Genomic DNA, 9366 nt, shown 5'->3' on the forward strand with positions numbered 1-9366 from the left:
TATGAAATCACGATGTAACAATCACATTTACTTAAAATTTGTGACCTCGAAAAAATGTCAAGTATCCTATAAAACTGCATCAATAGTTAAACATTATTTTTTTAAATTACCTTCACAGTTTAAATAAATAAATTTCTTTCAATTTATTTTTGAGAAATCCAAGTGCAATCAAATTATGTATAAAACAAATTTTAAAAGATATAATTTTATTATCATGAAATGATTAGAGTCTTTAATAGATACTTATAAACGTGTTAGCTGATAATATATTTTTTCATTATCAATAATCAAGAAATCTACATTTTATCGAGAATAGTTGGTAATATAATTTGTGTATGTTTTTCCTTATTATTATTTTTAATTTTTATTGTTATTTTACTGTAGTATTGAGTAACACTTCAAATTCCTGAGAATTATAAGTTATCATTTTTAGTTAATCTAACACATTCGTATATGTTTTTAAACTAAAAACAATAATTACTTTTCTGAATTCTGATTGCTTTATTAGTATTTAAAAAATTTAATTAAAGTTCTTTTTTTTGTATCTACCACTTTGAATTTTATAAAATTGACATTGAATTAGTAATCAATTTTCAGAAAGTTTTCCACCATAATGGATCCGCCATTTTGAATTTCGAAAATTAGATATTAAATTCGTGATCAGCGACCCTAAAAACCGCCGATTAACTAGAATCAAACAATTTTAATATATAGAAGAGCATTCAAATAGTTGTTTTCTAGAAAAACTTATTTCGCACGATAGTTCCCCTCTCAAGTGACCAGGTTACAGATAATAATTGATATGACTCAATTATCGATCAGTATAAAATCCCTTTGCTTTTGAAGTGTATACTTATTAATGTTTTAACTTTTTCGATATCAATTCTCTATTGACGTAAGTAATGGCAACTTGATTTTCATAATCATTTTTTATCCACACACATTTTATGTAACGAAAAATTTTCCTGGAATTCTTTCACATTTATATAATAGTAATTTTTTTTTACATGTAACAAAAAAATTAAAATAACATTTCAATATCAATAAATGTCACTTTTTTATTAATATTTTCTAATAATATTACAAAAGTTAGTGTAAAAAATAATTATAAACATTTGAAATTTTTTAAAAAAGGGGTAAAAGTGATTTTTTTTCGAATGGTGTAAATAACTCATTTAATTTATTTGAGCAAGAAAAAATGCTTGGGTCTACTGGACCCATGGTGGCAGTTAAGGGTTAAAACTAGTTTTAACGAAATTTTTTTTACGTTCAATTTTAGAATATATCTTTTCATAATATTCTTTTTCAGCTAGCTTGAAGGAAAAAAAATGGCTGGATTCAAATCAATTGGATTATTGTTGATGCTGATTGCAACAATCATAATGATGGTAGCTCCATCTGCAATGGCGGCTTGCCTTAAAAATGGCAGAAAATGTAAAGCTAATGGAAAATGGGGTAACTGTTGTTCTGGATATTGTCATCAACTAATAGGCAAATCAAGTGGAATATGCCGAAGACGTTAATGATATTTTTTTGATACATTTGACACAAATGATCAATAATAATTAATTTAGAAGACGTGATAATAATTACCACTCCTATTGATTTTAAAAACATTTAAAATTGGCATATAATCTTTAATATATTATGTATTTTTTTAGCCAATAAAAAATTTCATTAAAAATTTGTAAAATAAATTCTAATACATTTTTAAAAATATTTTATTTCCCAATATTGATTGCGCATATTTAGAATTAATTAGTTGATGAAGTAGGAAGATTAGTATTCATAAACAGAATCCAAATAATCAGCCATGGAGTAGTATAAGGAGACTGAACGACCATATTAAATTTGCGTTAAAATTGATCCAAATTTTGGTAACCGCTTAGTGTCATAAAAATATGTAATGGAACAGAAAAGTTTAGAAAAGCTTAGAAAGTTTTCCACCATAATGGATTCGCCATTTTGAATTTCGAAAATCAGATATTCAATTCGTGATCTGCGACCCTAAATACTGCCGATTAAGAAGAATTAAGCCATTTTAATATAAAAGAGCATTTAAATAGTTGTTTTTTAAAAAAACTTATTTCACACGATAGTTCCCCTCTCAACTGACCTGGTTACAGATAATAATTATCTGTCAGTATAAATCCCCTTTTGCTTTTGAAATATGTACTTATTCATATTCTAAATCTTTGGACATCAATTCTCTATTGATGTAAGTAATATCAAATTGATTTTCTTAATTATTTATTATATACACATTTTTTATTACGAAAAAAAATTTTTTGACATTTTTTCATAATTCTATAATAAAGTTATTTTTTTTACACTTAACAAAAAAATTAAAATAACATTTCATTAGCAATAAATGTCACTTTTTTTATTAATATTTTCTAATAATATTACAAAGGTTATTATCAAAAATAATTACAAACATTTGAGCAAATTCAAGAGTCATTAAAATGGTGATTCAAAATTATGGTTGCATCTTTTGAAGTAAATCGAAAATTGTCAAATGCAATTTTACCGAAAATCCCAGTTGCTCCCTTTTTCAAAATATCGACGAAAACGTCAGTTATCAATTAAAAAACTCCAAATTTGCTAAAAATATATATTTATTCATACACTTCTCAATATACAGGGGGTCAATTACTTAATTTTTTCCGAATCCCACATTCCGGATTCCACTTTTAAAATTCCGTATTCCAGATTCTACATTCCCGTATTTTACTTTTCAAATTCCGTATTTCGGATTTAACATTCCGGATTCCACTTTTCACATTCCGTATTTCGAATTCCGCATTCCAGATCCTACTTTCAAAATTCCGTATTTTATATTCCACATTTCACTACCGGATCCCACTTTCAAAATTCCGTAATTCAGATTCCACATTCCGGAATCCACTTTCAAAATTCCACAAACAGGTTTTCGCATTTCACATTCCGTATTCTAGATTCCACTTTTCATATTCCGGATTCCACTTTTTACATTTCGGATTCAACTTTCAAAATGCCGAATTCCACATCTCACATTCTGAAAGTGAAATCCGGAATGTGAAAACCGGAATATGAAATCCGGAATGTGGGATGCGGAATATGGAATTCGGATTTCTAATTTTCTTTTAAAATTAATTAAAATTTTATTTATTGCAACACGAAGAACACTTCTTTTTATAATAACGCGCATTTCACTTACAATTTTAAAAACCTCGTATATAATTTCGAATAGTGATAATGATTGCTTTTTTTGTTTTTCATCACATTCTATAAGAGATGTAATTACGTTTATCTCATGAACTTTGTTCCACACTAATCTATTACTTGTTGCATTTACAATATTTTCAATCATATTTATTGTGATTGAATCATACTTTTATTTGAAAACAAAAAATTATTTTCAAAATTATTCTCTTTGGTAAATTTAAGAAAAATATTTATCTTGTTTCCTGGAATTTTGAAAGTAGGATCTGGAATGCGAAATTCGAAATATGGAATGTGAAAAGTGGAATCCGGAATGTTGAATCCGAAATACGGAATTTGAAAAGTAAAATACGGGAATGTAGAATCTGGAATACGGAATTTTAAAAGTGAAATCCGGAATTTTTAATTCGGAGTTTTTAATTCGGATTTTCGGTAATTAGACAATTACAAATATTTATATTAATTAACGAGTGTTGAATTGTTCAATTGCAATAGTGGATTGCCGCTGGGTTCAAGGCTATGTTTGACAGACATAACCTCAAATTCAGGTCAAATTTTGGCGGGAAATCCCCCCCTAACCAAGAAACGAACATAACTTTAAACTTAGCTCAAATTTTGTCAGAAAATACAAATAAACGAACATAAACTGAAAATTTATATATGAATTTTGACCAAGAATATAGCCACAAGTCCCTAGGATTGCCGCTGGGTTCGAGGCTGTGTCTGACAGACATAACCTCAAATACCCCTTACCAAGAAACGAACATAACCTCGAAAATTACCTACCCTTACCTAACCTAACTTAATCAACCTAAACTAATCTGAGTAGGCTGCTGGATTCGAAGCTATGTCCGACAGACATAACCTCAAATACCCCTAACCAAGAAACGAACATAACCACAAAAATTACCTAACCTAACCTTGTCAAAAACGTAGGTTGTATACAGTTGATATGGAATGATTCATACTGAAGACAGCAACGAATTTTTTTTATAATATAGAGAGATATATTTATATAAAATCTATTATATAATTTGCAAAATCAGTGTTTTTTAATTAAAAAATAACGTCTTCGCCGATATTTTGAAAAGGGGAGCAGCTGGGATTTTCATCAAAATTGCATATTTGACTATTTTCGATGTGCTTAAACAGATCCTACCATAATTTTGAGTCAACATTTTAATGACTCTTAAATTTGCTATGGAGAGGTGTGTTTAACATTTAGCATATTTTTAAAACTTAGCAAAATTTTTTTTTTACGATCACTATAGTTTAGGATATATTTTTTCATAAAATTGGTTTTTAGCTAGCTTCAAGAAAAAAAAATGTCTGGATTCAAATCAATTGGATTATTATTGTTGATGCTGATTGCAACAATCCTAATGATGGTAGCTCCATCTGTAATGGCGCAATGCCTTAAAAATGGTACAAAATGTAAAGCTAATGGACAATGGGGAAATTGTTGTTCTGGATTTTGTTATCAGATATTTGGCAGAGAATCTGGAATGTGCAAAAGCCGTTAATTACATTTTTTTTTTATACATTTGCCACAAATGATCAATAATAATTAATTTAGAAGACGTGATAATAATTACCACTCCTATAGATTTTAAAAACGTTAAAAATATTTAATCAAATTTTTAATATATTTTGTATTTTTCTAGCCAATAAAAATTTTTATTAAAAAATTGTTAAAATAAATTCTAATACAATTTTGTAAATATTTTAAATCCCAACATTAATATCACATGTATATATATTCTTAACATCATAGGCAATAAGTAGAAAAAAAAATTTTTGAAATCGAAGATGTAGTTTTTTCAAAAAATGAATTCAAAATTTTTTTTTGCATTTTTTCCGAGCAAAAAAAAATTATTTCTTTTCATTCGAACTATTTTTTTCTTAAAATAGCATCTTTTTGTGAGAAATTTGAAAAAAAATTGATCTCATTTGGATAACAAAAAAAAAGTTACATGGTTTTCTTTAAAAAAATTATATAAATTTTTAATTAGAGATATCTCAAAAAATTTTGAAAATTTTGAAAAACTGATTGTGGGCTTTCATTTTATACAAATAAAGGAATATATTCACAGGGTTTCAATAAAATTGCTCTAATCATCAAAAATTCTTGTGATCACATTCCATGGAATTCCTCATTAACCTTAAATAGTTAATTAATTAACTAAAAATTGTAAATATTATATAAGAAAATAAAAAAAATTTTAACATAAATGTTTTCCAAAGGTTTTTTTGTGCTCTTTCGATTGGTAAAAAAAAATTTCAAAATTTGTCCTTTTTTCTGAAAATCTAAATTTTTTTTGACTTTTTTTTAAGTTCCGTCTCTTTTTTAAATTTATTTTTATTGTAATTTAAAAATGTGCATTTTTAGCTTAAAAAATATTCAGATGTCCTTTTTTGTTATTTTCCAGATATTAGTTAATTAATTAATGTTAATAAAAATTCATATATCTTATAAATTAAAATTACGTCAGCTTTCAATTGGTATCTTCAGGATTGCAATAACTTTATTTATTTGTGAAATATTTCATTTTTTATTAACATTAATTAATTAATTAATTAATATCTCGAAAATAATAAAAAAGGACATCTCAATACCGAACTTAAAAAAAATTCGAAAAAAAGTTTAATTTTTTTTAAGAATTTTTACAGTTTTTGTTAAATATAAATTTTTATCACCTATGTAAAGAAAAAATATATCGGAATGGAATTTTCATTATCAATAAATATATAAAAATTCTATTTATGCAGTACGGTACAAAATATTTTTTTAGTCTAAGTTTAATATATGCAAATTTCAAATGATATGATGATAAATAGAAGAAATATTAATTTTCAAATATTTACAATTAATAGAGATAATGATTGATATGACGCAATCTTTTTTTAGTAAAAAACCCCTTTTTGCTGTTTCAATTATGTACTTATTCATAATACCTTCTTCTTGATATCAAGAATTTAGAATTACGGTAAGTAATAAAAACTTTGATACTTAATACACATTTTCTATTATGAAAAAATTTTTACATTGTTTCGTGGCCAATTTTAATATTAACCTTGCTAAGGAAAAAAGCCATAGCAACCATTGCTAAGGAAAAAAATTCTTAGCAACGGTTGCTAAGGAAAAAAATCCATAGCAACCGTTGCTAAGGAAAAAAGCCATAGCAATCGTTGCTAAGGAAAAAAATGTATAGCAACCGTTGCTAAGGAAAAAATCCATAGCAACCGTTGCTAAGGAAAAAAAACCCATAGCAACCGTTGCTAAGGAAAAAAATCCATAGCAACCGTTGCTAAGGAAAAAAACCCATAGCAACCGTTGCTAAGGAAAAAAACCCATAGCAACCGTTGCTAAGGAAAAAAATCTATAGCAACCGTTGCTAAGGAAAAAAGCCATAGCAACCGTTGCTAAAGAAAAGAATCCATAGCAACCGTTGCTAAGGAAAAAAATCCATAGCAACGGTTCCTATGGTAACTGTTGTCATGGAAACGGTTGCTATGGTAACTAATACCATGGCAACCGTATAAATGTACGACGAATGGACGGATTGACGCCAAAGCGAAACTATAAGGCTTTCGGGACATATTGTTTTACAAATGAGTTTAATAATAAATAAAAAGGTGTTTAAGTATTAAGAATTGCTTCGAAAATCAAATATTTATTTTCTAATTGATTTTACAGCGAAGCAAACAGAAAAATGTCTGGATTCAAATCAATTGGACTATTGTTGATGATGATTGCAATAATCGTAATGATGGTAGCTCCATCTGCGATAACAGCTTGCCGTATTACTGGTAAAAGTTGCAAAGTTATTGGTAGTAAGGAAAAATGTTGTTCTGGATATTGTCATGCAAAAGGAGGCAAAGCAACTGGAATATGCAAATGACGTTAATTATATTTTTTCTAATAAATTTTCAACAAATGATTATAATAATAATTAATTTAGAAGATTTGGTAACGATTGTCACTCCTATAGATATTAAAAACGTTTAAAATATTTATCTTTAATATTATGTATTTTTCTAGGCAATAAAAAATTCCACTAAAAATTGTAAAATAAATTCTAATTCATTGTTTTAAATATTATATTTCCCAAAATTGATATCACATGTATAAAGCGAAAATTCGTTAAAATAATAAAGTTTACCATATTGGATCCGCCATTTTGAATTTTATGAAACGGATATCGAATTCGTAATCAGCGACTCCAAAAACCCCCGAATAACAACTTTCATCAACTTAGGTCCAATTTTAGGATTTTTTTTGGCCGCCATATTGGATCCACCATTTTGAATTTTCTGAAATTTGACATCAGTAACCACAAAAAGACTTGAGTAGTAATTTTCATAAGGTTACCTATTTTTAATTGCGCTATGTATATTGTAATTTATTTGTTTGGAAGCTTATTTTGAGGTTAGAATCGATAAACAAAAAAAAATTTAATTCGTTGTCTGCCTTAAAAATATATTGAATTTGTTTTTGGTTTTTGGATTTTTAATATTTTTTTTTTTTTTTTGAGGAATTGAGAACATTTTTGTTTATTTATAAAAAACTTTTAATCGAATTTAAATAAAAAAAAATTCTAATAATTAGAAATAATAAAAATTTATAGATATGATAAAATATAAAAGGGTAAATAAAATTTTCAATAATTGATACAAAATAGACACCTATGTAAACAGAGTATTTAACGAAATTGAAGTTTTATTATCAATAATAAAATAAAAATTCTATTTATATCGTACGGCGCAAAAAAAAAATTTTTTTGTGCGACTAAATTTAATATATGTAAATTTAAAATATAATGATAAATAGAAGGAAAATTAATTGGCATATATTTACAACTATCAGATAATGATTGATCTGACGCAATCGTTTTAGTATAAAGACCCCCTCTTTCTTTTCCAAGTATGTACTTATTCATAATCTCTTCATCTTGATATCAATTTAAAATTGCGGTAAGTAATAAAAATTTTGATACTTTATATTTACACTTTTTATCTTGTGAAAAAAATTTACATTTTATTTTTAAACTAAAGTTTAAAAAAATAGTATAAAAATAAAACTTTTGCTTTGTATGAGAAAAATAATTGGTTACCTTGTGGAGAAAAATATTGCAAAAAGAGATTTTTTCAATAGTTTTTTATTTTTAGTAAAAATAATTAACAATTTATAATTATTTTGTAAATTGATTTTACAGCGAAAGAATAATAGAAAAATGGCTGGATTTAAATCAATTGGATTATTGGTGATGTTGATTGCAACAATTCTAATGATGATAGCTCCCTCCGCAATGGCATGCCTTCAAAAGGATCAAAGATGTAAAAAAGATGGCACTTTGGGCGATTGTTGTGAAGGATACTACTGTAGCCAATATTCAGGACATGGATCTGGTAAATGCAAAGTTAGTCATCAATTGCCATTTTAAATATTTATTATAAAATAGTAATCAATAATAATTATTTAGAATTGGTATAAATGGTTATCAATCCTGTAAAATTCTATACTCGTTTATTGTTTGCAATACAGAAAAAAAGATGTATCTTTTAAATCATTAAACAATTTCAGTAATTTTGTCTTATTCTACTTCTTTTTCCTTCTTTTTAAATTTTATAAAAAATTTATCAGGAAGTACTTTCCCGTGTCATACTTTTGATAATATATAGTGGTAGTTTGATCTCTGATTAAAATTTCGGATTGGGGATCAATTACGTAACATTTTCCGCATTCCACATTCTGGATACCAAATTCCGAATCCCTCTTTTCACATTCAGTATTCCGAATTCCACATTTCGGATTCCACTTTCAAAATTCTGTATTCCGGATTCCACTTTTCATATTCCGTATTCCACTTGTCACATTCCATATTTCACATTCCGGATCCGGAATTCCGTATTCCTGATTCCACTTTTCACAGTTTGGATTCCAAATTCCGAATCCCTCTTTTCACATTCAGTATTCCGAATTTCACATTTCGGATTCCACTTTTTATATTCCGTATTCCACTTTCCACATTCCATATTTTACATTCCGGATGCGGCATTCCGTATTCCTGATTCCACTTTTTACAGTTCGGATTCGAAATTCCAGATCCCATTTTTCACATTTCGCATTTCATATTCCGATTTCCACATTCCGGATCTCAC

At 27.0% G+C, this 9366-nt stretch overlaps 3 long non-coding RNA genes across 3 annotated transcripts; all 3 read left to right on the forward strand.

Annotated features, from left to right (window-relative positions):
- Window positions 1-398: 398 nt before the first annotated feature.
- LOC127285850 (uncharacterized) lies at window positions 399-1697 on the forward strand. The gene is made up of 2 exons (XR_007843638.1): window positions 399-895; window positions 1310-1697. It is a non-coding gene; the product is annotated as an uncharacterized LOC127285850 (long non-coding RNA).
- A 4321-nt stretch (window positions 1698-6018) lies between these two features.
- LOC127285855 (uncharacterized) lies at window positions 6019-7287 on the forward strand. The gene is made up of 2 exons (XR_007843651.1): window positions 6019-6191; window positions 6902-7287. It is a non-coding gene; the product is annotated as an uncharacterized LOC127285855 (long non-coding RNA).
- Window positions 7288-7936: 649 nt separating this feature from the next.
- On the forward strand, window positions 7937-8792 carry LOC127285851 (uncharacterized). The gene is made up of 2 exons (XR_007843639.1): window positions 7937-8178; window positions 8421-8792. It is a non-coding gene; the product is annotated as an uncharacterized LOC127285851 (long non-coding RNA).
- Window positions 8793-9366: the final 574 nt, after the last annotated feature.

Source organism: Leptopilina boulardi, unplaced genomic scaffold, assembly GCF_019393585.1.
Source record: "Leptopilina boulardi isolate dan_hultmark-lab unplaced genomic scaffold, ZJU_Lbou_2.1 LbouV2_341, whole genome shotgun sequence".
In the NCBI taxonomy this organism is placed as follows: domain Eukaryota; kingdom Metazoa; phylum Arthropoda; class Insecta; order Hymenoptera; family Figitidae; genus Leptopilina; species Leptopilina boulardi.